This window comes from Suricata suricatta, chromosome 4 (assembly GCF_006229205.1).
Source record: "Suricata suricatta isolate VVHF042 chromosome 4, meerkat_22Aug2017_6uvM2_HiC, whole genome shotgun sequence".
Lineage (NCBI taxonomy): Eukaryota > Metazoa > Chordata > Mammalia > Carnivora > Herpestidae > Suricata > Suricata suricatta.
This window is the reverse complement of record NC_043703.1, coordinates 31,276,371-31,304,056: the sequence shown is the minus strand read 5'-3', so window position 1 is coordinate 31,304,056 and position 27,686 is coordinate 31,276,371.

The window sequence follows — 27,686 nt, the reverse complement described above, 5'->3', positions numbered from 1 at the left end:
CCGAGATCTATACTCTGTCATTTTAAAAAGCATAGGAAGTCCCCAATTATCCAACAAAATAGAATTAATACAAGTCATATATAATGTCATAATAGATTTAATTCCAATAGAACAACATTATTACCTCTGCTTGTAAATCACATGAATATTTTCTGGCAACTAAAAGGAAAAAATTCACTGTTGATAATTGTGCAGCTTCTCATATACCAAAATATATGAGGAGTATATGTTACTTGTACCATTAAATTCTTATTATATTATAATGTAGTAATCTAATTTCTCTAAGTGCCTCATTGTTTTTCATTTCAACTGCCAAATGCACATATATTTTATGTTGTTAGTGAATTAAACAGAGAGCGACGCTAAACAGATTGATATTCTGGATTCACTCTGTGATTTAAATGTACTGATTATAGTATAAAATAAGACATGGAAAAATGTGCTGCTTCCTGTAGGTCACATCCAGTGGTTTATAATAAAGGCAATCTGTATTGTGCCTAGAAACATATTGCATGCAAACAACTGGTGTGATAAATAATATAATTTCAAATGAGTGTAGTTTATTATTTGAATCAGAATCTCTAAGATGCAAACACAATTTGAGCTGAAATATCTGAGTAAATTGTGTTGTGTAACACCCAGCACAGCCTAATGAGTGTTGCCACTTAATAGCTACCCACTATCCCTAGCAATGACGACTACTGGGTGATGAATGGTATATTAACTAGCTATTACTAGGTAACAAACCATACCAAAACTTAGCTGCTAAAAAAAATAATAACAACAACCATTTAGCCCCTAATTCTGAGTATTGTAAATTTAGTCTGTACTCAGTTGAACTGCTCTGATCATAGCACAGTCATGTCTTGTGATCAGCTGCAAGCTAGGCCAGTGGTTTTGCTGACCTTGGCTGGGCTCTATCTCTGGGGCCTCAGCTGGGACACCGGGGTTTATGCCACTCTGGTCATTGGTCTCTCATCCTGCAGCAGACTAGTCTAGGTTTCTTCACATAGCCATCATAGGGGCCTTAACAAAGCTACAAGAAGCACTTTAGACCTCATGGTGCCTGGGTGTGGAGTTGTTATACCATTACTTCCACTGAATTTTATTGGCTAAGCAAGTTTTGATTTAAGGGTGGAAAAACAGACTTTACCCCAAGAAGGGAGGAGCTGCAAGGTCCTGTGAAAGAGCATAGATAAACGCAATGGTAGAACTCTGCAGCCATTTTAGCAATGTCTCACAAATGGTGACTTATTAAAAGTGCTACTTATTAAAAGAATCTACCACTTCTTATTACTAGGACTTGTCAAGGAATCACAAATATTACTGCTAGAGACAGGGGAAAGTCCAAATTCTGTCCTAGAAATCATCTACACCTCCTTTTTGTGCCCCCTTATGTGGTTACAAAGAATAATCACACAAAGAACCACAGCCAAATGGAATTCAATTACTAATTCATTACTGATGTAAGGCTCTGATAATCCTTGGTCAGCTGTATGAAGGAGGGACATTAATAACAGCTACTGACTGTGGATCTCTAACCTCTCAATCATCAAGTATCATGGAAAACAAGATGTGGAAATGAGATTGTCTACTTTAATGTAGAAACCTTCATTCACTTGGAAAACTGATGCAGAGAATATTGTAGACCTCTGACCATCAATATTGGCAACTGTTCCTCTTTTTAGGATATCAGTAGCTAGAAAGAGGGTGGTCAGAAGTGGGCCTGGCTGCCCTTCATCACTTCAAATCCCAACACTATGCAAACATTGATGACAATAATAAGAGTAGTAAAGATAGTTTGAAGCTAGGTCTCCTGTCAAAACCTTAGCCAGATCAATGCATGTGCTCTGTGCATATCACCAGCTCCATCCATACCTCCTCACAAAATAATAACCCAAAATGTCCATGGTCTTATCATTTGGGATAAGCTGACACACAAATACACTGGTAACTCCATTAATAACTTTACAACTGCAACAGTGTCCTGGCAACTCTTGCCATAGCTTCTCCCTCTTCCATAATTCAATATATATAAAGAGACTATTTTTGGTCTAAAGTGACATGTTTCCTGTTTAACCCAGTTGCATAATTTAATTCTAGAATAGGAAAGTAACCAGAATCCCCAGACTAGAACTCCTAATCCCAGCTCTACCTATAACTCTGTGATCTCAGAGAAGGTGGAGGTAAAAACACCTTCCCTCCCCCCTAATTTCTCCTTATTTGAATTTACTTAAACATAAGCCTCTTGCAATTTGTAAAAACATAATTCAGTCTCCTATAACCCCTCATTCTTAGTAGTCACCTTCCCCATGTCTTCCTCACAGTGTAATTTTACTTTGATCCCCTCCATTTCCTCATGATCCATTCATCTGTGAGCCCCGCAATTCCAGTAAACTTCTCCTGCTAAGACTACTGGTGACTTCCATATTATTAAACCCAGTAGAAATGTCTCTATCCTCATCCTTTGTGACTGCTTGGAAATAATCTGATACAACTAACCCTTTTCCTTCTTGGAATACTCTTTGATTTTAGAGGCCTTTCACTTTCTTGGCTCATAGTTCTCTACCTCATCAGAGTCCTCACCCTCTCTACATCTCTCTTCTGAACCCATCCTCTCTTCAGTCCATCCACGTACTATAGCTTTATGTGGACAAACCCCAAATTGAGCTCCACACCCATATTTCTAACAGTCAACTTTCTCTCCATTTGTCTGCTCGAGAGGCAACTCTTGTCAAACATCTAACTGATCTCATGATCTTCTACCCCTAAATTAGCCCCCCACCAGCATTCTCAAACCAGAAACTGGAAGCCATCCTCAACTTCTCCCTCTGTTGCTCCACAACATCCAAACAATCATCTCTGCCTCCTGAACCCATCCATTCGTGCTCATCTCCCCTTCCTCATACTAATTCAAGATAATCTTATTCTTGGCTGGTGCAGTTCAAGAGTTTTCTAGTTGACCCTCCACCTCCATCCCACTGCCTTTTACTCTTACTGCCTATGATTCATTCTCTATTTTCCTGCCTAACAGATGTAAACCTGCTCCAGTCAATCCTCAACCTCAAGCCAACTATCTGATGCTCTTCCATTTCCCTTAGGGTAAAGTCAAATCTCTGAATAGAGGTCAGGTGCTAATAGCCTCCCCAGCATCATTTCTTGCCATTGTCCCCCTCTCCTCCAGCTGTCAACATTTGGCCTTCTTTGGGCTTGTGAATCATTTCTTATTCTTTCATCATTTTATATGCTTTTATCTATCAGTTGGAATACTCTTCGACCTCATCTTTAGTTTTTTTCTGGCCCTCCTTGTCGGGGCCGCCAAGTTTTCTGTCTGCCTCAGGCAAGGATTATCACTCCGTTGAGTGAGCCAGTAAACAAGATTTGCATCTGGAGGCTGGAGATTGCCATTTCCTGGTCAAAATAACTTTGGCGACTGTCTTGCTGCGCTAGACGTGAGTGGCCAAGGCACACAAAAGATCAAAACCGTATTCAGTGTTAGTTCTCCATCCCCCAAGATTGCTGAGGCAAAGTCGGGGTGCTTCTTTGATATGCATTTGACTCTGTAGCCTGCCTAAGTCAGCTTGCCTTGTTTCCCCCCCCCCCCCTGAAGACTATATAAAGAACAGTTCTTTGAATAAACGTTCTCTTTCGCCTGATCGGAGAACCGTGAGTTCTGTCTTTACTCTTTGCCTCTCCCTCTCCTGCCCCCCCGTTTCTCTCCTTTCCTCTGGAGAAGGATCCGGGACGATTCTCCGCCCTGCCGGTCGGGGCTGACGAAACAGGTACTGCCTATCGGGACGAGCACCCCGGCCGTGGCCGTCGGGCAGTCTGGTTACGACACCTCCTGATATATGTGCACTTTCCTATCAGTTCTGATTGCTTACCTGATAGCTGTGCTCCCAGGAGACTGTGTGCTTCCTGAAAGCAGGGGTTCTGTTTAGTAAGGTGCTCTACACACAGTAGCTGTTTAATAAATGTTTGTTAACTAGAGCATATTTATAGGCCCTTTGATTACCACCCCTCATTTCTAAAGTGGAAATATTCATTTTTGTCCCTATTCCTAATATTAGCAATTTCTTGAGGTGTCTAGATTATATAATAATATATTTTTAAATAAAGGTGAAAGTTCTTTCAAACACAAAGCCTTTTACAAACGAATAGTGTAACACCCTCTATGTACGATTCACATAAATGACTCAGAAAGTTTGGAGAAGGACTGAAGAACCAAATTATCATGAAGGAAAAAAAAAACCACTTTCAAATTTAAATAACAAAGTCAGCAACCTTATGCATTTCAGTTGGAGGCTGAGCATTACTGACATCACCATCATCTGATTATCTGTATCACTAACTGTTATGTATTGTCAAGATCCCTGCTAGCTTTCCACCCAATCTGTATCAGTGCTTAATCACTTGCATTCTTTCCTTTTATAATTTCTGGTTTCCTTTTACAAATATTTATTATGAGGCAATCACTGCACCAGGCTATAGGTTGAAAGATAATTATTACATTCTAATCTTTTCCACTTGCTATTAAAACTATGGAAACTGTCTGATATAACATTGTGCTTAAGAGGAAAGAATGTAAAACCACAAAGATATAGCTTCGAATCTCATTTCTGTCACTTACTCGATCGGTGTCCTAATCGTTAACATGGGGGAAAGAAAACCATGCCCAAACAATGATCAAAACAACTATTAAAATCACCAATGGAATTAAATGAGGTAGCATTGGAAACATCTAATAATGTGGCTTGCATATAAGTCTTCAATAAAGTAGAATTCAATGTGATAACTCTGTAAGAACCCAAAAGGGAAAATATATTGTTCAAATACTCGATGAAGGAAAACTATTTTAAGTTGCTTTTCACCTCCTATGAATACAAATAACTCCTTTAATAACTTTTCAGTTTCTCTATTTATGCGGTGAGAAATTACTTGCCACATCAGTACATCCTCTAGCACAGACAGGTCTTTAATAAAATATTTGATTATCATAAAATATTATTTTAAAAGTTCTTTAGAGCAACGATTTCAAAAGTAAGGTGTATACACCCTGGGGGTTGTAAGAAGGAGGTATTAGAGCATAAATCTATATAGACTTTTATCTATAACCAAGAAGCAAACATTTACTGATAGTTAACATGCACAAATGACCATGGTACTCACGCTGGGTCTAAGGCGGAATCATGAAAGCTCTACAACATGAAAGGTTTACTAGCAGCACCTCAGTGATATAGCTTTTCTTTCAGAGGTCTACACTGCACTGCAGTTGCTTTGTCCCCCGTTTGGCATATACACAGATGAGATTATTTAAGTTGAACCAAATTAGCCTTCATAAAATAAACACATGGCTAGGAAGACTTCTGAAAACAGCAGGGACTGAGGCAACCCTAATAATGCATGTGTGTACAAGCAAAAGCCAAGAAGATGGGAAAAAAACTTGACATTTTTTAATTATAAATCCTGGCTCTTTATCAGTCACATCCGGAAGAAATAATAGTGATAATCCTACCATACTCAACAGAGTCTCCCTGAAATTTAATATTTAAACAGAACTTGGATACAAGGTTTCTGTACATTAATAAAATATAATCAACTAATGATTGATGATTAATTCAACCTTTTGTAATCTTTAGTGTATGCATGCACTATAATAAATACAATACTTATTGAGCCCATACATGTGCTAATTTTGGTCCTAAGTACTTCACATATGTTAAGTCATTTAATCCTCACAACAACCTGTAAAGTAGATCCTATTATTCTCTCCATGGAATCAATATGTAAACCAAGACACTGAAAGATATGTAATTACCAAGGTCATATACTCATTAGATGAAGGAATTTAGGGAATCTGAACCCAGAGTCCACAATCTTAAGCACTCTATCCACCTCACTAGTGTTTTGCCTATATTACAATAGTACATGTAACTGATGTATAAATATGTAAATATACATATAGTATATTGTGTTTGTCTCTCATTCTTTTACTAATAGCAATGTTTCGTCCAAAAACTTAGGTTTCCTGTTTTGTACCATAGAGAAGAGGCTCCGGGCAGAGAGTTCCGGGAAGATGACAACACAAATAAAGCTTGCTACTCTTTCCACTCCAAAAGTTAATCTGTCTTTTCTAAGATAAATGTTGTGGGGGCAAAGAAAAATGGATGCAAGCAAGATCTTGTAGGAGAGAGGTGGTGTGGAGTTTTCTCCTTCACAAGCTAATGAGAGGCTGGACACTAGAATCCAAAAGCTGTGGGGTGATCAAGTGGATGCATCATATCTAGGAAAGATGTTGGCCTTTCCAGTTCTGTAGACTGATTGAGAAAGCTGGCACCAACCCTACAGGATCTGACTAGACTTCCAGGACCCCATAAGGCCAAGAAGTTACACAATTGGAAATTCTGTCCTCTCTATCCAGAGGTTGGGAAAGGATAAAGTAATCCTGGGAAACAGAAAGTACCCTCAAGGTATCTTTGTGGACACAGGAACCCTCCACCTTGCCTCCACCCCTTGCCTGAGCCACTCTAACTACCAGACCAACGATCAAATGACAAGAAAACTCATATCCCACTTAAGGAGTCCTGTAAGCCAAAAATAGACCATCCTGTTGACTGCTGGAGAGCTGTATGCATTTTCTTTTACTGTATAATGCATTATCATAAAATTAGCAGCTTAAAACACTAATTTATTATCTCACTGGAATCTGGGCATAGCTTAGCGGGGTTCTCTCCTCAGGGCCTTAACAGGCTGAAATTGAGCTATTAGCCAGATTCACTCTCATCTGAAGCTCAGGCTCCCTTACCAGGCTCACCCAAGGTGTCTGTAGAATTCAGTTCCTTGTAATTGTACGACTTAGGTCCTCATTTTCTTGCTGCCTGTCTTCTGGGAGTCACAGTTGGCTCCTAAAGCTGTCTAGCCCTCTCGTAACATGGTAACTTACTTCTGAGCACAGAGCCAGACACGGGGCTCAAATTCACAAACCGAACTGGGAGATCATGCCCTGGGCCAAGTCGGACTGAGCCACCTAGGCACCCCTTAACAATTTTAAAAAGCAGAGGTCACATTTTCTGGTTATAATCTATTAAATATGGAAATAGCAAAAACGTGGCAAGAAAATTACTTGAAACCCAAAATACATTCCTAGCTGATACTTACTTATATCAGAAAAGAACTGAGATCTTAAAAACTACCTTTTCCAGAAGTCACTAGAAAGTGACTACTTGATATCAAAAACTATGAAAGACAACAAGAGCTGTTCTTAAAATTATTAGCCTTTAATAATAACATAAAAAGGTGGAAGAAATAATAAATAATAAAAGGAAAAGAAAAGGGAAAGAAAAAGAAAATAGAAAGAGAAAAGAAGAAACTTTATTACACATCATACAAAATCAGAGAAAAAGCAGTTCATAGGATTACTCACTTATAAGCAATATAAGCTTATTCAGAGCACATACAATGGGTCAGAATTTTGGTTGTATACATAACAAAATTGGCTTTATTGAAAAAAAATCCCAATGTGTAACAAATCTAACCTTAAAAGATTCAATTCTCAGTAGCAACTGGTTAATTCAGGCAAAATGAATGATGATATCTGTTTAATTATCAAATTAGAGTGTAACTTTGAAAAGTTATTAAGCCACGATAAGAACAATAACAAAACATCCAAAGGACTGTCTAGTACTTTCTGATGATATCTACAAGAAACATTTGTGTAACGCCCTCTCAGTAGTAATGGTGCAGTCTTTGTTTTCAGGGCATCAAATATGACCTGAGAAGCTCCAGGGCAGAAGTCCTCTAGGATGCCAAGTTAAGCCTTACAAATATCCCTAAGAAGCCAGACCTAGATGAAATTGTTCCATTTCCCAAACAAAAAAAAAATTTATTTTCAGAAAGAAAACCATGGGTGTCCCAGTGGCTCAGTCACTTGAGGGCCCAACTCTTGATTTTGGCTCGGGTCATGATCCTAAGGTCATGGGACAGAGCTCTACTCCATGTCCTGCTCAGCATGCAGTCTGTTTAAGATTCTTTGTCTTTCCCTCTGCCCCTCTCCCCTGCTCACTCTTTCTCTAAAGTTGAAAAAAAATTAAAGAAAGAAAACCCTATTCCTAGAGGCATATACAGAAGGAACCAAGACCATGTCAAAAGAGTCATCATGGGAGGAGCAACTGTGAGCACGCAGAAGCATCTAGCTCCTAGCACCCCTCTAAAACTACCATAAAATGGCCAACAGGGATAAAAAGTGGGGAGTCTGCAAGAGCACAGAAAAACAAAGTTATATGCTACCCACACCAAAACCTTAGAGGTTCCAAACAACACTACAAACCACACTGGGTGATCAATCATAGAATGAGAATTAGCTGTATAATGAGTACACATAAATGGAGGAGAAAAACAAGTCTCATAGTTACATAGGCATAAGAATTAATTTCACACCCACATACAAACATACATAAACAGAGAAGTAAAATAGCTAACAAACATAAAAATCCAACCTTAGCACAATTCATTAAGTATATTAATTTGCTTCTCAAATTAGTAAAAAAGTAATTATTAATATTTAGTACATTAAATAATTGATACATTACAAACAATTTTTCATATTTAGTACTAAGGGTATATTGAAATAGATATATTCATAAATTTCTGGTAAAACTGTCTATTGGAATGACAGTTTTGGAAAATAATTATGTAAATTGTGTCTAGAAACTAGTAAATATTTATATTCTTTGACCATAATTACTTTTCTAGAATTTTATCTTAATGAAACCTTTTCACTACACCCTAAGGATAGGAAAAAGATTCAAAAGAATATAAATGTGCAACAACAGATGATTAATTAAGTATACTTATGGGGCATCCATATTATGCAATTAAAATATCTATTAAAAACTAATGGTACAAAAACATGCTTGTTATATAATATTAACAAAACTTACAGTCTAAAACTCTTATCTCCTGTTAAAACACAATGTAAAAGTAAGAAAAATACTGGGGAAAAGTACAACAAAATATTAACAATGAATATACTAGGGAAAAATAACAATTTTGTTTGAAAGACTTTGTTCTACTTGGAAGGAATAATGTTGGCAGGATTTGCTGAGTGAGCTGAATTTCCCATTATTAGTTTGGCTCCATGAGTTTTGTGATTTTCATCACAAATTATTTGTCCTTACTCTACAAAACTGTTCCTTATTTCAGATTTAGGATCTTTGATCAAATTATTCCTTTCTAATTTTTATTAGTTGAGTCCCAAGTAAAGTCTTAGCTAGGCCTATCGTAACATTGTATTCCTGTATTAAAAGTTTCATTTTGCTTTGGTAACCACTTTAATACACAGATACATGGAAACAGAAGTATTACTCTCTGTTTTATCCAACTGAAAATTATGGGCATTTTTCCCCGTGCCGTGGCCCTTCCTCATCTGGTTTTTATTTTTGTCTTCTACCTGCAATTTTATTAGGAGCTTTTTCTTTCCACCCACTAAAATTCAGATTAAAATCGAGTGATAAAACTTTATCGGTCTTCTTCCAAACATGTATTACATGTTTTTCACTAACTACATGCTAAACCCCTTCCAGAAACTATTTCATTCATCAACATCAATATGCCCTGCTGCTTACTTTTCATGGTTTTGTTTTCATTCAGTGTCATAATCACCATCTAGAAGAATTGAAGACAGTCACCGGCACTCCCCTCACCTCCCATACCCAGCCAGTCCTGAGGTTTTCATTCATAACATTGAATGTCTAGAGCTGTAACAGATTTTTACCTTGAGGTAATGAAGGTACCTTGCTTTAGCGGAAGGGAGTGGACTTCAGTAAATGTAAGAGATTGACTGAGACTCCATCACATTGTTTTGAAATCCAAGTCCAAGAATGAAGGCACCGGGGTAACCCTGCATAAAGCTACCACCTAACAGCTCTGTGACCCCTTGGACTGATGTCATCATCAACCCCCATGACCCTTGTAGAGGTGAGAGGACTTCTTCCACCCGCATTTCTGGGCTTTCCTGCCTGAACTGAACTCTCCTTTGGTTGGGTAGTTTTAAGTCCTCTCTAAGAAGACCTTAAGTTCCCATTGATGAAAAAATCCCCATGTATTTTCTTTTCTGAATCTTCCACGTTTGTCTTTTACAACAAACTTACTACCACACTCAAAATTCTATTATATAAGGCTTCCCTCCATCCAAAAGTTCCTTACTAAGCTGATTTTCACCTATGGGTATAAGAATCACTTGCAGAGATTTAAAAAGATTTTTTAAATGTTTGTTCATTTTCAAGCGACAGAGAGAGACAGAGCATGGGTGGGAGAAGGGCAGAGACAGAAAGGGAGACACAGAATCTGAAGTAGGCTCCAATCTCTGAGCTATCAGCACAGAGCCCAACACGGGACTCAAACTCACAAGCCATGCGATCATGACCTGAGTCAAAGTCAGATACTTAACCGACTGAGCCACCCAGGTGCCCCGAGAGAGATTTTATTTAAAAAAAAAAAAAAAAAAAAACGCATGCAGGTTCCTGGGCCCACCCCCTGGAAATGTTGATTCAGTAAGTCTAGGCTGGGGACAGGGAACTCTCATCTTTAGCATTGCACTCAATTCTATTAGAGATGCTTATCCAACTACAATCGAGAAAGACTGCTTTTACCATTGTCAGAACTAGAGAACCATTCCGCAAGCTCCTTCTCCTAGAATAGGTTCTGGTTCTCAAAAACAGTCTGCTCCCAAGGGTTCCTTGTGGTGTCATGTTAAACCTCCTGAGTTCTATCCACCTGATGGCTACTGAGTATTCACCTACAGAATATTTAAATACTCTTTTGTAGGAAGAGGTATGCTTACTGCTTAACAAAGTATTTTCTACAGCCAAAAGCTGTCCTTCCTTAGAGCAGCAGTCAGCACCCTAAATAGTACTGACTCACCTTTTCCATTTATGCTTGGGCTCCTCCTGTACCCACACACCTAAGTCACACACATAATTAATGGATAAGCAGCTTTCAACACCTACTACATTTTCATGGGCAATTATGACATAAAACTAGTAGTTATTTTTGATTCCCTGAATAAATTTAAATCGTGAAAGTTCCATTTTTACTTAATTTTAATGTCTTCTCATATAATGCATATAGTTAGCCTTTCTTTCTCTTGCCCCTTTTCATCCTCCTGTAGTTTTTCCTACTTGTTCCTTTAATTATCAAATCGGCACAAACTTCTGGTGCATTTACAGACTCTTTCTGTGTCATCCCTACAGCTATGCAAAGCTTGTAACAGAGTTTGCTGTTAAGAGTAAAATGATGTTTGCTAATATTTAGGACCTTTTCAAGTATGATGTGGGTTTCCACTATGTAATCAGGGCAGAGCAGTACAATAAGTTGTAATATTTTTTCTTCTCTTCAAACAACTCACTTGTAACAAATGGTCTGTACCCAACTAAGGTAAATTCTATTTTCACTTATAGGGCAGTGTTTACATATTAGAAACCTTAATTTATAAAGTAGCTGGGTTTTTTTTTTTTTCATTTTCCAGTTGAAGTGACTGACGGTTTGAAAAGACAGAATGGTTAGGAGAAGAATGATGAATAAGTCTAGTCCTTCATAGAGACCATGACTATACAGCCATTTCTCACAAATGTACATTAAGTGCAGCTGAGCATTCTTTTTGAAATATGCATACTATCAGTTTGCCAATATCATCTTTTAAGCTAATGTACTCAGACATTTCTTGGGAGGAAAATGATTTCTGTGATGAATTTTAAACCAAGTAACAAAAATATGTTATAGTTTCAAAGTGTATGACATTGCATTTAAATAGATCCCCACTTACAAATATTATAAATGCTTACTGACTAAAAATATGATGGATATAAAACAAGTGGGAAGTATTTTCCTTTGAAATACAACTTAAATCAGAGATTATCTCAATATTTTTCAACCATTTCTTAAAGCACAGGAACTATTTCTGAAACTGCCTTGAGAAGATGAGTAAACTGATGTCCCATCCAGCAGAGACTAAGAAAGAAATTCTTGCAATTCAATCTGGATTTAAATCCTCCTTCACATCACGGAGTAAGTTACCGAATCTACTTACACTCTGCTTCTGTGCCTGGACAAGGAAGGTTATCAGAGCTCCTGGCTCACAGCGTTGTTGGGAAATTAGATGCAAAAATAAACTCATTGTATCCTGTATGTATTTTTGATTGTATGTTTATATTTATGTTTTATGTATGTATATTTGTGTTTTATACATATGTATAAATGTATGAGAAAATTAATATAAAGAAAGAAATTAAGAATATATCTGCCGATAGTGGAAATTCACTAAATGTACATTTTTATTACTACATGCAGTTTGGGGGCACTGAAATGTCCCAAAGTGATTAAGTTGGGGTGTCTCTCTTATTATTAAGCTGATTTCTTGTGATACTGGTATTTCCCACTGATATTCTATAAAGTCTCAGGTAATAAGCAAGTAAGATGATTTTAGGGCAAAGCACTTTTAAAGAGTACTCTACAAATGTCAGGCATTATAATAGTTGATGACAATGGTGATAATGATGATTACACATTCCTGAAATCTTAATGTCATCCAGATGGTCCCATTTTATCAGCCTTCAGGAGTCACTCTTCCTTTTTATACAGGTAACAATATTTTAAGTCACAGTTGCCCCTACTGCTGAGGACTGCATGCAGTGACCCCATTACACTGTCTGGGTTGCTTCTTCAGTATGCATATAGCCTGCCTGACGGCGCCCGAAGCACAGCTAAGACCAAGGGGCAACCATAGGCAAGTGGAGGATAATTGTAATGCAGGAAAAGAAAAGGTAGTCACTTATTCTCCTTAGCCCTTTAAATAGTTCTTGGCATTTTACCTGCCAACGTATTATAGAAGTCACTTACCTCTTTCCAACTGAAGTTCTGTTATACTGTGTCCATCCTTTTGAGAATCTAAGTGTGTATGTTCCTGATTATAGAAAGAAGAATAGCACTCCCTTGCCCACCACAGTCTAAAGCCTCAGTCCAAGACCTGCTTCCTGCCTGCCCAAGGGTAGTCAAGGGTAGAAGCATTTAGGGGAGGAAAAAAAAGTGTGTATATTACTAGCCAATGGTATATTTTCCCAAGTTTGGAAAGCATCACATGAAAGTCACAAGTTCACAATATTTTTCTTTAAGGAGGAGATTATGTTTGCATATCTTTTGAGTCTTGAGATCATCAGTGAGCAAATATGTAAAAGAAATAAGAAATGAGAGAATGAGAGAGAAAGATCATCTGTCAATGACAGACATTTAGTTTTCAGAGAGTCTAGCCAAAAGCCATATTTAGGAGAAAATATATTGGGCTCTTCCAGAGAGTATGTCCTTAATAAGAATATGCTCAACTTGACATTTCAGTCTATGCCATTGTATTTTTTAAATTGAGTATATTAACATATTAGTTGCAGGTGTACAGCGAAGCAATTGTACATGTGCACATACTGGTAAATGATCACCACGAGTCCACCTGACCACCACATATAGTCACCATTTTTTTATCTTGTGATGAGAACTACTTCTCCAACTCTGGCTCTCCCAAGTATCATGAAATAGATAATTTGCTTTATATCTAGTTTGTTTAAACTGCTCATAAAATGGGTCTCTCCCATAATAAAAAAAGTTTAGTCCCCAGCCTAAATTCCCTCATCTGCACTAAAATTTAGAAACCATTTGCAATCACTCAAGTGGCATTTTCCCAACTTCAATTGTTTTAAGATGTGGACACCTAACGATGTCAATATGAATATGAATTCATATTTAAGTAAATATAAAGCACAAAAGGAAATTCTAAGAACAGTTATTTGGTAAGACATACATGAAGCATTCATGTTCAATTTGTGAGATTCTCTAATAGCTTGTGAATTCTAAGAAATATCAGATTATTGATCTAATTAATATTTTCAGCTGAAGAATAGCAATTCCAAGTAACTCTTTCATGCCTCAAAATAGAATCAAGTCAAATAATGAGTTCGAGCCTGATTCCATGAGAGCTTGTTAAGACAAGAGTATAAGAGTAGTAAAAGTATAGTAGTATAGTAATAGTATAAGTAGTAGTTCTTCTAATGCTTGGTGGGGGAAAAAATTACCATCTCTTATTACCTCATTCTACTTACTAAATATAAAACACCATGTTTAGAATCAGTTTTATGGTAATTTTGAGATATAAAAATCAGACTAAGAGAAAAAAAGAAACAATCCTTCCAAAAACTAGTTATACCTAGATAGCATCACAATATACATAACACCACAGAGCACAAAGACTCGAGTCCAAAGTTTAACTTATGATCTTAAGTGAGGATCCTATGAGAGTCTTACCTTCATCGGTAAACTTGGTGTGTATAAGGCTTTTCTTAGATGTGGCTTGGAGGATGCAGGGCTAGTCAAGGAGACGCTGAAGGCCCAGCATGGCCCTTCTGGGATCTATAGGGGGTCAAATAAAAGTATCATCTTAAAAACTAAGAATGAGCAATGGAAATTTATGCTTCTTTGATCAATTATTGATAAAAGTTCAAAGGAAGGTGATGAAGCTGCCATCAACTTACTACCTTGGTTGCATAATCAAAAGAAACAGCTTTAGTCCGAAGGGGGTTAATTACGCTACTAACTAAAACATTGCCAGAAGTGTTTGAACTTCTGGAATCTTAACATTATTTGCTATTTTATAAGCAAATATTTTTCAAAATTAGTTTTTCTTAAAGCATAATTTACTTTCCCTCTTGCACTGAAAAGTAACTAAAAACGATTTTTGTTTCCTCTAGGCCATTTTCTTTTCTCTGAAGGCATATTTACCACTTATAAATTATCAGACTTATAAGAAGAATGATACAAAAGATGACTTACTGAACAATTATGCAATTCAACAAATCAATTGTTGTAATTGTCTTAATCTTTTTCAGTTAAAAATTGATTTTACTCAAGTAATTTCCCAATTCTGTCAAATTGTCAAACTTGTAAATATGAAATAAATCTGCATGAGTTCAATACCAACCTATGCTATATTTAAACCTAGATGATATTTTATGTGTTCCTGAAAATTCTGATATTTGGAAAACCATTCTTTTCATGGAATTTTTTACATTAAGACATACTCATGAACTGGCATCACTGTTGCTAAAAATTTAATATATTTTCCTTAATTATGGAAATAATTCTTATTTCACTCTTTTACTTTTTATCATGATTTATCTTATGTATCCACTCACTTAGAAGTAAGTCAGGATTTCTTTCTATTCTTTAATTTTCAAGCTTTTATAGTAAAACAGAAGAGACCATAACTTCTACAAAGACTTACTCTACTGGTCATGTTTAAATATAGCCAGCATTCTGGGAGTACAAATTTATTCGTAAATGGCAATACTCAAATATTCCATGGACTATTCAAAGTTAAACAATGGTTCACTTTTCTCTAGGTCAGTTGGCACACAGCCTTATCATCTCTTCAGGACAATATCCTGGCTTGTGTTGATTGATTGCCTTTTTAACTATGTTGAAAGTAATGCTTTTTTATGGATGACAAGCAACAAATCCCTTCAATTATTACTTTATTCATATCATTCTTTCCTGTGTAGTTGTCATTACTAAACTTCTCACCAGTATTTCCTGTTACACAATGCCAAGAAGAGCTAGTCTTCTGCCATTTGATGAAATATATATTGGCTTCAATTTACTAAGGTTTTTTTTTTCCTGTCAGCTAAAAAATAATTACTGTTAACATTTTGGAGGTTCCTTTGGATAGGATCTTCTAACAGTTCATGTTCCTAATCATAGGTGATGGCTCTCAGTGAGAATAAATATGCAGTAACATGGCACCTCCATACATGTGCAGTAATGCTTTAGAAGCTCTCTTCCCTTCCAACAGCACTCAGAGTGAGTAGTCCAAGACTGACACATAAAAAATCCTCAGGAAAACATTAAAAACAAACACAAAAAGAATGAGAAAAAGATATTTAGCACCTGTGTGCTCCATATTAACTATCTTGCCTATCTTCCTATGAAATAAATAGTATCTATGAGATGACAAAAAAAAGAACATTTAGTAAATTTCCCAAGGTCTCATCTTGACTTTAAATTCCCACTCTATGACATCTTAGTTCTAAACACTCTCCATGAAAATGAGAATCAGTATGTGGTTTCTCTCATTAAGTATTATGATAACACTTCATTAGATACTCCATTCTGAGGGAGGCTACTTTCAAGGCTGCTGGTATTTTAGCATCTGTAAAAAGGGAGGGAATAGTGTCATCTGCTGTATTTTTTAAACTCTGGTCACCACATGGTATTTATGAGACCCTACTCATTTGCAAATGATTCTGAAAAGAAGAATGGGGACTTCAGCAATTATCATTTACCAGCATTGCAAAGATCAATCAGTAGACACACTTATGACAAAGTGAAATAGTTGTATCAGCAGGACCCTAGAAATGATTGAATGTGGAGACTGAATGAGAGACAAAAGTCCAGGATGACTCCAATGTTTCTAGCTTCTATCAATGAGTGGAGTTTCCTGTCCTTCATTTAGAGAGAATACAGCTGAGAGATAGATTTTAGTTGGAATTACTAGGTCATTTTTAGAACATGTATAGTTCAAAATTCCTGTAAGATGTATAAGTGAGATTTCCAGGAACCAGCTGGATTTATGGGTCTTGAGTTCAGGGAAGAATTTAGGGCTAAAAATGTAACATGTAAGTGGTAATTGAAACCATGAATGTGGTTTAAGTAACCTTATGAGTATGAGTAGTAAAAGGAACATAGTGCCAATGGGGACAACTTGGAGAATGTGAATATTTAAAGAATGGACAGAAAAACATGAGTCCACAAAGGAAACTAAGAAGTCCAGAAGAATAGAATGGGATCCAGGAGGAAAAGTGTCATAAAAGCTAAGGAGGTATTCTGGCTTAAAGAAGAGATTGGTCAACAATGACAAGTAAGATGAAGATAAAAAAAAAAAAGGGTCTATGTAGGAGTGTATGGGTGGCTTAGTAGCTTAAGTATCAAACTCTTGATCTCAGCTTAAGTCTTGATCTCAAGGTTGTCTGTTCAAGCCCCGCATGTGTAGCCTACTTAGAAAACAAAAAGACCTATGTTATAGGTCACTGTTCATTTTGGGGGAAAAAAAAGTAATTAATTTGTACTGAATTGGTAGCAATAACTATTTACTCTTGTATAAACATGCTTAATATTCACATGCTCAGAACTTGGATATAATTAAAAGGAAATGTGATGTCAAAAGTAGGTATTTTTAAGAAGGGAGAAATTTCATGTTACATTTTTTTCAATAGTCCTCACTTGTGAAAATGTCAAGAGGTAAAACTGTTGAGTCAATTCAAAGCTATGATTTCACAAGGAGATTCATCAGAAGGACAAAAGAGAAGAGAGGCAGCACCAGAGTGATAGAGTGACTGATATGACGGATTTTAGAATCTAGGTTAGAGGCACCTGGGTGACTCAGTTGGTTGAGTGACTGACTTAGGCTCTGGTCATGACCTCACAGCTCATGAATCTGAGCCCTTGTTGGGCTCCATGCTAACAATGCAGAGCCTGCTTCAGATTTTCTCTTTCCCTCTCTCTCCGCCCCTTCCCTGCTCACACAATCTCTTTCTCTAAAAAAATAAACATTTAAAATATAGTACAATACCATTTAAAGAATACCATTTAAAGATCTAGATTAGAAAGGGAAGAAAGTCAACCTAGAAAGAAACAGATTAAAAGGAATTGCCATAGTCTGGGTCCTGACAGTTTCCTAAGATTTAAGAGTAGGCATATTGGTGTTACAGAGTCTGGAAGAATAGGTTGTTTTGGTTAAAAAGAGTGATAAATTGAAGTTGAATATTTCATATATAATAGAATGTGCTAGATTTTGATACATTTCAAGATATTTCAGGTACTGAATTTAGAGATAAAGACCATTACAATTGTAGTAAAAGAAGTGTCATGGATTGAATCATCCACGAAGACATTGAAGTCACTAGGGAAGTTACTGAGATTAAAGTAAAAATTTAGACACCAGAAAGGCATTGCTAATCTGTTTTATGTTGATCAACTAATAGTGCTCTCTGTTGGAATTCATACAAAAATTAAAATGCATTGAAAATATAAAATGTACAATGGATTGAAATAGTCAAACAATAGCTGACTTATTTTGAGAATTAGCCAGGGCAACTTGAACCATAAATAGCATTATGGAAAATAGATTAAAATATTTGGATATGAACTTAATTGATAAGTATTTTCCCAGAAAATTTGCTGTTTTATTTTTTTATACCAGCTTTAAAAAAACTGTCCTTATTAAACATATTTGGTTATGTCATCTTCATATGACATATATATTGTATAATGTATATTTTACTAAACTACACAAATATATTACTCTTTCTTTTTCATTCCCAGCTTTACTGAGATCTAATTGACATATAACATTGTGTGGATATAACCTATAACAGCATGATGGTTTGATATATGTATGTATTGCAAAGTGATTAACACAATAGGAACAGGTGTTCAAAGAAGCTGTATGATGGGGTATTGGAATGAAAACGTGAATGAAAAAGGATCTCTGGGTATGTTATGGGTTAAATTTTAATCCCCGAGTTTGTAATTGATACCATTTACCCAGTTAAGTCAGTTGTTCTCCTCACTCTGGGGAAGGAAGTTAAGGATCTATAAATATAAAATAACGAAAATGTAAGTTATACAGACACTGAAATGATTAAAAATAAAGGCGACATATGAGACAGAAGGGAAGAATGTGAGTCAGGTGCGAAATTCTTCAATAAAAGTCAGAGAGAGCAAGGCATCCCCATCACAGAAAGGACAAACACAATTAAAGAGGCATGAGAGGAGAGTAGAATTATGTGGTATGATCCTGGGAAGTTTCACCCAAATATGGAAACCTATCAGTCCTTCACAACATCTATTTTTAAAGAACGTCTTGGAGCCCATAGGTGGCTCAGTCGGTTAAGCATCTGACTCTTGATTTTCGCTTAGGACATGATTTGGCAGTTCATGGGATTGAGCCCCACATTAGGCTCTGTGCTGACAGCACTGAGCCTGCTTGGGATTCTCTCTCTCTCTGCCCCTCCTCCACTCATGCTCATCCTCTCTCTAGGTCTCTCTTTCAAAATAAAATTTTAAGAATTAATAAACATTAAAAGAAAGTCTTTTTCTGTTGAATGGAAGCATTTTTTAATGTTTTGATTGATAATCTCACATTAATTTCCTCAACAGCTTAGGAAAGTTTTGTATTTCCTATTATTATATATGGTCAAGTCAGGGCAGTATAATGCACATATTTGAATCTAAGCAAAGACAAGACCTTTCATAACATCTTAAAATGTGTGTGTGTGTGTGTGTATGTGTGTGTGTGTGTGTGTGTGTGTGTGTGTTTAAGGGCTAGTCAGGAACCAAAGAGTACAAGCTTCAGATATTTAGATTTGGTTTTAATATAAGAATCTCTCAGTGGTAAGATCTTTCCTTTGAACAGCCTCAGGAGATGATGATTTGTTCATTATTTGGACATGTTCAAACTGGGTAGCAATGCCGTAAAGTCTCTTAAAAACTGATGAACTTGCAACCATAAAATAGGTCTATGAAATTGATATAACCATTTCCAAGTATTCCACTGAAGAACCACATCTACAAATAAAGGTCACAGAGACATGATTTTTCTACTGAGGCTCTCGAGAAAGATTTCAAGCAATAAATTTAACCAGTTTTGCCCATAGGCCACACTACTTGGTTATACCCATAATATCCAACCTATTCAGAAAGCCTCTTCTACTTAAGCAAGAGGGAGAGGAATGTCAATGGCTATTTCCATGATTTCTACTTTTCTTAGCGTCTTCTTGGAGCTGGAGAGGTATTCCAGTCACTCCCAATTTGAATGATACTAGTGTCCCCTGGAGCTCCCAGAGGTACCTGCAGCACAGTTTAATCAGCAATTCAACTGTTGAAGTTGTCTGAAAAGCAAGCCCTCCCAGCAAGTGCTAGATACCCAACTCATTCTCAAGGCTCCAAGTGCCAAGCTAAGTGACTGCCTCATGTCTTAGACCAAGAGTAAGCTGTTTCCACGGAACCATTTTCCCCAAAGTTCCCCAGCATTGATTAAAAATACATCTTAATACATCTTTAGACTGCTCGGCCATGCTACCCAGTTACAACAGATACATCTTTAAAAAGATGAGTTTTAGAGCATACCTGATAAAGAGAATACTAATAATTATTATTATGGTTATTCTGCCTATAAATTAATTTAGTGCCAGCATAGCAATTTTTCCTTTTTCTTTATTTAAGTCACCCATATAGTATTCTTCTTCTATTCTATCTGTAGAAAGTTAAGACATGATCTAAAAGTGTTTATATCCTTCAATCTGAGTACACAGAATTACAAGTTATACAGCTGGAGTGGAATTAAGAGAGTTCAAACTACTTAGTGTTTCAGAGGATGAGTTTGAGACTCATAGGAGCTGAGTTGGCTATAGACCCAAAGATTTTTTTTCCTCTTCACATAAGGAGGGGAACCAGTTCTCCTGCCCCATCACTGTGCTCTTTCTAATATTCTGGGAAGTTTGTAACATACAAAATGGTTTCATCAACTTCAGCCGTAGCTAGGAACTCAACTGGCTCAAAGCAGATTTCAAGGAAACATTGAGTCCATTCTGAGTTTAATAAAATTCTACTTTTGCTTTAAAAATGGTCATTTCCAAAATTCAAACATTTTAACCAAACACTCAGAACATGTTACTCTCATTAAAAAATTAAAGATAAATTTTACTGTATAATCACTCTTTTGCCTTTTAAAGTAGACAAATTTAATTGGAAAAACTTGAGAGTATAAGCTACAAAAAAGATTAATTTTCTTTCTCATCACAAATGCCATAGTCCTTCAGTCATTTATAACTTTTTCCTGGCAGAGCTGCCCTGCAGCATTTATATGATCTTTTCTGAACCCCTGGCCAGATTTCTCTGGTGCTGCTTTCCAGGAATCTCTGGAATTAGAACCATATTTTTCTTGTCATCCTTTTTCTCCTTCAGTAATTATGTCTTCTTTTTCTCTATCACATTTAATTATTGGATATGCTGGCTAACCTCACAATGATATTTAAAAAAAATATTTTAGTTCCCATCTAAATGATGATATCAGGCCATCATCAAGCCTCATGAACAAAAGCTTTATGGAGATCATAAATTTGAAAACTTTTTAAAAATATTTTTTTCACACTATTATTTATCCTTCTAATGGTTTGAGGTACAAACTGGCTTGCAATAAACTATATTTAAATCATACAATTTGATGGGGTGCCTGGGTGGCTCAGTCAGTTAAGTTTAAGCATTTGGCTCTTGATTTCCACTCAAGTCATGATCTCAAGGTTGTGAGATCAAACCCCATGTCGGGCTCTGTACTGAGTGTAGAGCCTGCCTGGGATTGCCTATCCTGCCATCTGCCTCTCTCTCGCTCCCTAAGATAAATGAATAAACTTAAAAAATAAATCATACAACTTGATCAGTTTGGACATATGGGTATATCTATGGAAACTGTCACCACCATCAAGATAATGAAGATATCATTCATCCCCCTGAATTCTCTCATGCCTGTTATAATCCTTCCCTCCAACCCCTCCCCATATGCCAGGCAACCATTAATCTGCTTTCAGTCATCATCGATTCATTTGCATTTTCTAGAATCCTACATAAATCATACAGTATGTATTCCATTATATCTAGCTTTTTTTCTCACAACATAATTATTTTGAAATTTATCCATGCTGTAGCATATTTAAATAGTTCATCTGTTTCATTGCTGAGTAGTATTCAGTTGAATGGATATATCAGTTTGTTTATTCATTCATTTGTTGATGGACATTTGGGTGGCTTCCAGTTTGGGGCTATCACAAATAAAGTTGCCAGAACACTCGTATACAAAATCTTCGGGCATACGCTTCTATTTTTTTTACAGGTAAATACATAGGAGTGGGAAAGCTCAATCATATGGCGAATATATGTTGAGCTTTTTAAGAAATCCACGAACTGTTTTACCAAGTTATTATACCATTCGACATTACCATTAGCAGTGTATAAGAGTTTCACTTCATCCATGTCCTTAGCAACTCATGGTATGGTCTTTTTCTTTCCCCCTCCTTTTAGCCATTCTTATAAATATATGGTGATGCATCATTGTGATTTTAATTTGCCTTTCTCTACTGACTAATGATGTTGAGCACCTTTTACTACTATTCTTCCTGGTAACAAAGGAACCGGTGGCTTTGATATTTGTACCAATACCCTGGGGTCTCAGAGAACTGAGTTATCTACACCCAAATGGCTGGATTAAGTGAGATCCAGAGCACTCATCTAATGGGAAATCCTAGGAGTACATAAATCTCCCCTCAATCAAAATGACAAAGTGAAATAAAAAATGTGGCTGGTAAAAATTATATCACAGATAAGGAAGAGGGAAACAGTATCCTTAAAATTCAAAGAGAAGTAATTCCTTAGATATTATGTAGTGTTAGAACCATTTTTGTTAAAACTACTTGATCCTCAATAATATGTAAAATGGAATGATTAGAATAGAAAAGGAGCAGAAAACCATAGGAAGAGACCAGATTCAGAAGAAAGAGCAACCATGTAAAATGACAATAAATGTGCCATCTCAGAATGTTTTAAGGAAAATGTGTGTGATGGTAGATTTTTATTCTAGCTAAATTGCTTTTCATTTGTGAAAGCGACAAAAATATCCAGAGATATTTGAGAGGTCAAAAAAATCAGTAAATCACACTTATTTAAAAAAATAAAGACGTACCTCATTAAATTGAGGAATTAATTCTATATTTATTTGTTAAATAAATATTGAATCATTGTCATTGTCAGGCATGTGTGTGGCATCCTAGGAAACAATAGAAAAGATGTCATTTTTCATCAAATAGATGCTGGCCCTTAAAATGCATTGCTAACCATGGATTATTAAAAACAAATATTTAATACCTAATGCTTCTCATTTAAAGGACAGGAATTTAGTTACCATTAAAATAGTGTATGCTTTACTGTTTTATTTGGCAAGGTCACTAACAGACCTGTTCTGATTAATCTAATACCATGGTTAATGCAAACTTTGTGGTCATTTAGCACTCACTCTAAATGGGTGAGAGCAACCAATTACTAAATAAATGAGTGAATAAGTAATTAAAGTAGTTGATTATAAAGTCACTTGTCACCTTTATTTTCAGATTCATAGAAGATTTCAACATTGGAGAGTACCTCAGGGTTGTAACTACAAGCATGTGTTTTCATTGTGCAATAGATACGAACAATGTCCGTTTTGAGAATGCTGAGTAACAATCTATGTAGATCTTTAATTTCAAGTCACAACTACTGGTCACAGTCTATCCTGAAAATGATTGATTTAACAAGGAATGAGAGGAGGGAATCTGATCTCTGATTTTTCTGCCCTACTATCTTTAGGTTAGACACATTCTTGGTAATGCACTGAAGGCCTTTATGTCGCTTGTACAAATATCAACCTGGAAAATGTTAGAACTTTGGTTCTTACCAGACACAGAAACTGAAAAGTTTTTCTGATAATAAGCTAGTGAGCTAGAACAAGCATGAAGAATGAGAAGAGCCGCTCTCACAGAACCTCTAGAAACTGAACACGTAGCCTCCCCTCTTTACAAACCCGTGTTGTTTCCAGAATTTACTTCATATAATGGAAGGTTTTTTTGTTAGAACCACAAAGAGCGAGGGGTGGGGGGGTGAAGCCTTTAGAAAAACAACATAAATTTTTTCACTATTATTTCTGCATTCCTCATTGACTCACATGCCTCCCCTGCAATAAATAATTTACTATAATAAAAAATTTACTACACTAAAACTATCATTAAGGTCACTGAAAGAATAAATCATCATGTTTTACAGAGTATGCCTAGCTAAGCTAACCAACTTTACTGCTTGGACTTTTATTTGCTGGGTGATGGGATGTGCAGGGCAGTTAGAGGAAGTAGGGATTACTGAATAAAAATTAAAACATTCCTACAGCAAGCCACCAGGATTGAACTTGACCTTTGGGAAACAAATCGAAGAGTCTCATAAAAGTTGTGCTTCAAGCCACATCAGAGGTATTTCTACGGACAAAATCTCCAGTGAGATCGTTGACAATGTGTGTACTCGTGACTCTCAAAGGAAAGAATCGGACATAATGCCAGCTTGTTAGTAATCCTTCAAAAACAGTAGGACACTTTCAAGTCATTCTTCATTGTAAAACACTAACAAAAACTCCAAGAAAACTCCCTTTAGCTTTGGGACATTTTATTTATATATGTGTATATATGTGTAAATATTTCATACATAAGGAATTAGGTCTATTGGAACAGCTCTGGATAACTGTTTAATGTCTAATTCAGATAACAATGTAAATAAACCATTATATCATTGTTAAGTGAAATTATAGATATGTTCCTAATGGCTTTGTGGAACTTACCACCTTTTTGAGCAATGAGGTATTGCTCAAATATCAAACACTACTATGTAGTTTTAAAGTATGAGAACTGTCTCAATGGAAAAAAAGGATACTTTGTACCTAGACGGAAAGAAACAATAGTGCCTAAACCTTATTTTATTCATATTTAGAATACAACAAAAGGGAGAGTGCTATTTGTGACTATACTCATGATTCCAAAGCAGAATGTAAAGATAACTGAAGTTGATCTCATAATCTCAGGAAGCCAGAGTATAGGCCAGGTTATTAATGATGATACTGAAGTCGTGGGGAATATTGCCAGGATTCAAGTGAAAAGAATACGGAGTCATGTTCTAAAATTTTAGGGAAGCCAAGAATTTAGAGTGGCCTTGCCTTCACTCATGTCTTTAGCATTTCTCCTTTCATTATAACTGTGTCCTCACACTCAATATGTAGAATGACATATATCATTTCCTTGGTATAAGGCTTTTAAGATTTCCTTATGATGGGAGTGACTGGGTAGCTCAGTTGATTGAGTGTCCATCATCCACTCAGGTCATAATCTCCCAGGTTGTGAGTTCAAACCCACATCGGGTTTGCTTTTGTCAGCCCAGACCCCACTTTGGATGTCCCCATTCTCTCTGTCCCTCCCCCACTCCCACTCCTGCTTTCATTCTCAAAAGTAAATAAAATTGTTTTAAAATATAAAAAAAAAAAAGGTTGCCTTATGATGACCCAAATCAGGTAGGTAGGAAGAATGAGCCAGGGCCGTGTGTAGGACTAACCTGAACTGGAGAAAACAATCCAGATAGGAGGATGTGATGAAGTACAGCAGAAGGGTCAGGCACAGTGCCCACGAGTGATAGGGACCAAAGTCACTCTTGCGGGAATTGAAGAACAGGGAGTGAAGCATGGCAACACAGAACTGGGGTGAGCATGCCCTAAAGTCTGAGGACCAGTGGGCAGCTATTACCATTCCAGGGCAACCCAACCTCAGATGCCAATCAGGCTAAGAATAAAGGAAAAGTCTGCCTAGGCAAGGAGGCTGGCAAGAACAAGGGAGGGAAGATATCCCCAGGCATTGAACTGGAGCAAGAAATTCTGCTGAATGACATGATAAGTCTTAGAATCAAGGCAGAATCCCACATCCCCAAATCAAGCCAATACAAGTGAAAAAGCTTCCACGTGTCCAAAAGAGATTCTGGGAGAAGGGTAGGCAGGGTAAATCCAGGTATTGTGAGACCAGAAGTTTAGATAAATTTGAGTCCACTTTGAAAAAGAATACAATATTATGAATACCAAGTACTAGGACTCTTTCGAAAAATTGGGAGGTGTCCGCGCCCACACACGTAGGGTTCTATAGCTTAAACTCCATTGGCTTTTACACCTGTGCAAGGGAAGGGCTTGAAAAGGATACCGTCCCTGAGAACTTTGTGGTTGGCCCTAAAGCACCGACAGTTTCCAGACTACACTCCTAAAGTTACTACAGGGACGTATTTTCTGCCCTGTCTGAATGGTCCGGGAATCAGAGTGGACTGCACCTTCAACTGCCAGATCACGGGAGCTGACCGTGGCAACACGGAAAGGAGGGAACTGGGAAAAGTGAAGTAAGAAATTTACACAGAAAACTCTGATTTGCAACAGTGAGATGAGAATAGTGATTTCCTTGTGAAATTTCAAAAGATGATTTGGGTATCAGAAAATACAATTACATGTACTTGTATGCATATCTGAGCATTTTATGTTAATAAAGTATAGAGCAATGTGAGGGATAAAAAAAACAAATGCCAGGAGAGAATGGTAATGTACACCAAGCAACCATTTTTAAAATAATTTTTTCAACTCTAAACTATGTTAGAACCATATTAAAGAAAAAAAAGAGTAATCATGACCAATCTAACCCAGATACATCCGTTTTAGTTTTTGTTCATTTTTCTCAGGTTTTTAAAATACACATCATTGCTTATATCATCCCTTGTCCTTTGAAGTAGCAGAGGATGGTCCTCAGTGTTCAAAACCTATCTCTATTACTTATTCACTCACTGCCCCCCCTCCTTTCTTTGAGTCTGGTCAAGCCGCACTTCATGCTTTAACCATCATTTTCAACCCTGTTGCTAACTGCTTAACAACAGCTAATGCAGTCCTCAATTTCATTAATGGAAGCATAATGCCCAGAACACAGGTGTTAATAGCCCCTTTCTACCCTGGGCTGGGCAGACCACATGCAGATCACTGTGTTCATTCTCAAAAACGCATTTTATAAGGGTCATTGACAAATGGAATTACATTCATTCAAAAGAGGATTATCAGGATGGTGAATGCCAAATGAGGGACATTAAAGAAATTGAGGGTGTTTAACCTTGAGAAGAAAAGCCCTGCAATGAAATGGGGAGATGTGATAGATCCCATCAATTATCTGAAGTTTTGTCATGTGGAAGAAGCATTAGGCTTGTTCCATGCAGCTTGACCATTAGGTGGAAGTTACTGGGAATCAAGTTGCTACTCAATCTCAGTGAACTTTCTAACAAGGAAGGCTGCCAGAAATTTTAATAAGCTCTCTGCTCCCCATCCCTGAGAGTGTTCAAGCAGAGATTGGAGTACCACCTGGCAGATGTGCTTAACTGGAAGATAAGTCAAACTGGTTGGAGTTACAAACTCAGATGTCTTCAAAGCCCCAGGCAGGTACGTGAAAGGAAACAGACCAGAGGTAACATGGAGAGATGAAGCATTTGACATTCCAGAGTGATGCCCCCACCCTCACCTGAGGGCTTGCACTTTCATTTTTGAAGCATCTGAATACACACACACACACACACGCACACACACACACACACACACACACACGCAGTTAGCAGGCCATCATCAACCCATAGGCACCAGTTCGTGGCCTTTAACTATGTCATTTCTAAGATCTCTTCCAAGGTGAAAGTCCCTGTGGTCTAGAACTATGTTCACTATTGTGCCCAAGGGATTATATAATGTTTTTATGTTAATGGTATTAACCTTGTTTACTTTAACTTGAACTAAAATTATGTCAATTGTAGAATTTCATAGATATTTTACATTTTTAAAGGAAAACATGAACTTTTATAAGTTAGAATTATATTTCCATTTTTTCTCATTACCACCTCAAAACTCAATGCGAATCTAGAATTAATAGGCAATGCCATTCACAAGGACTACTTCTATCATTATATATGTAAGTAAA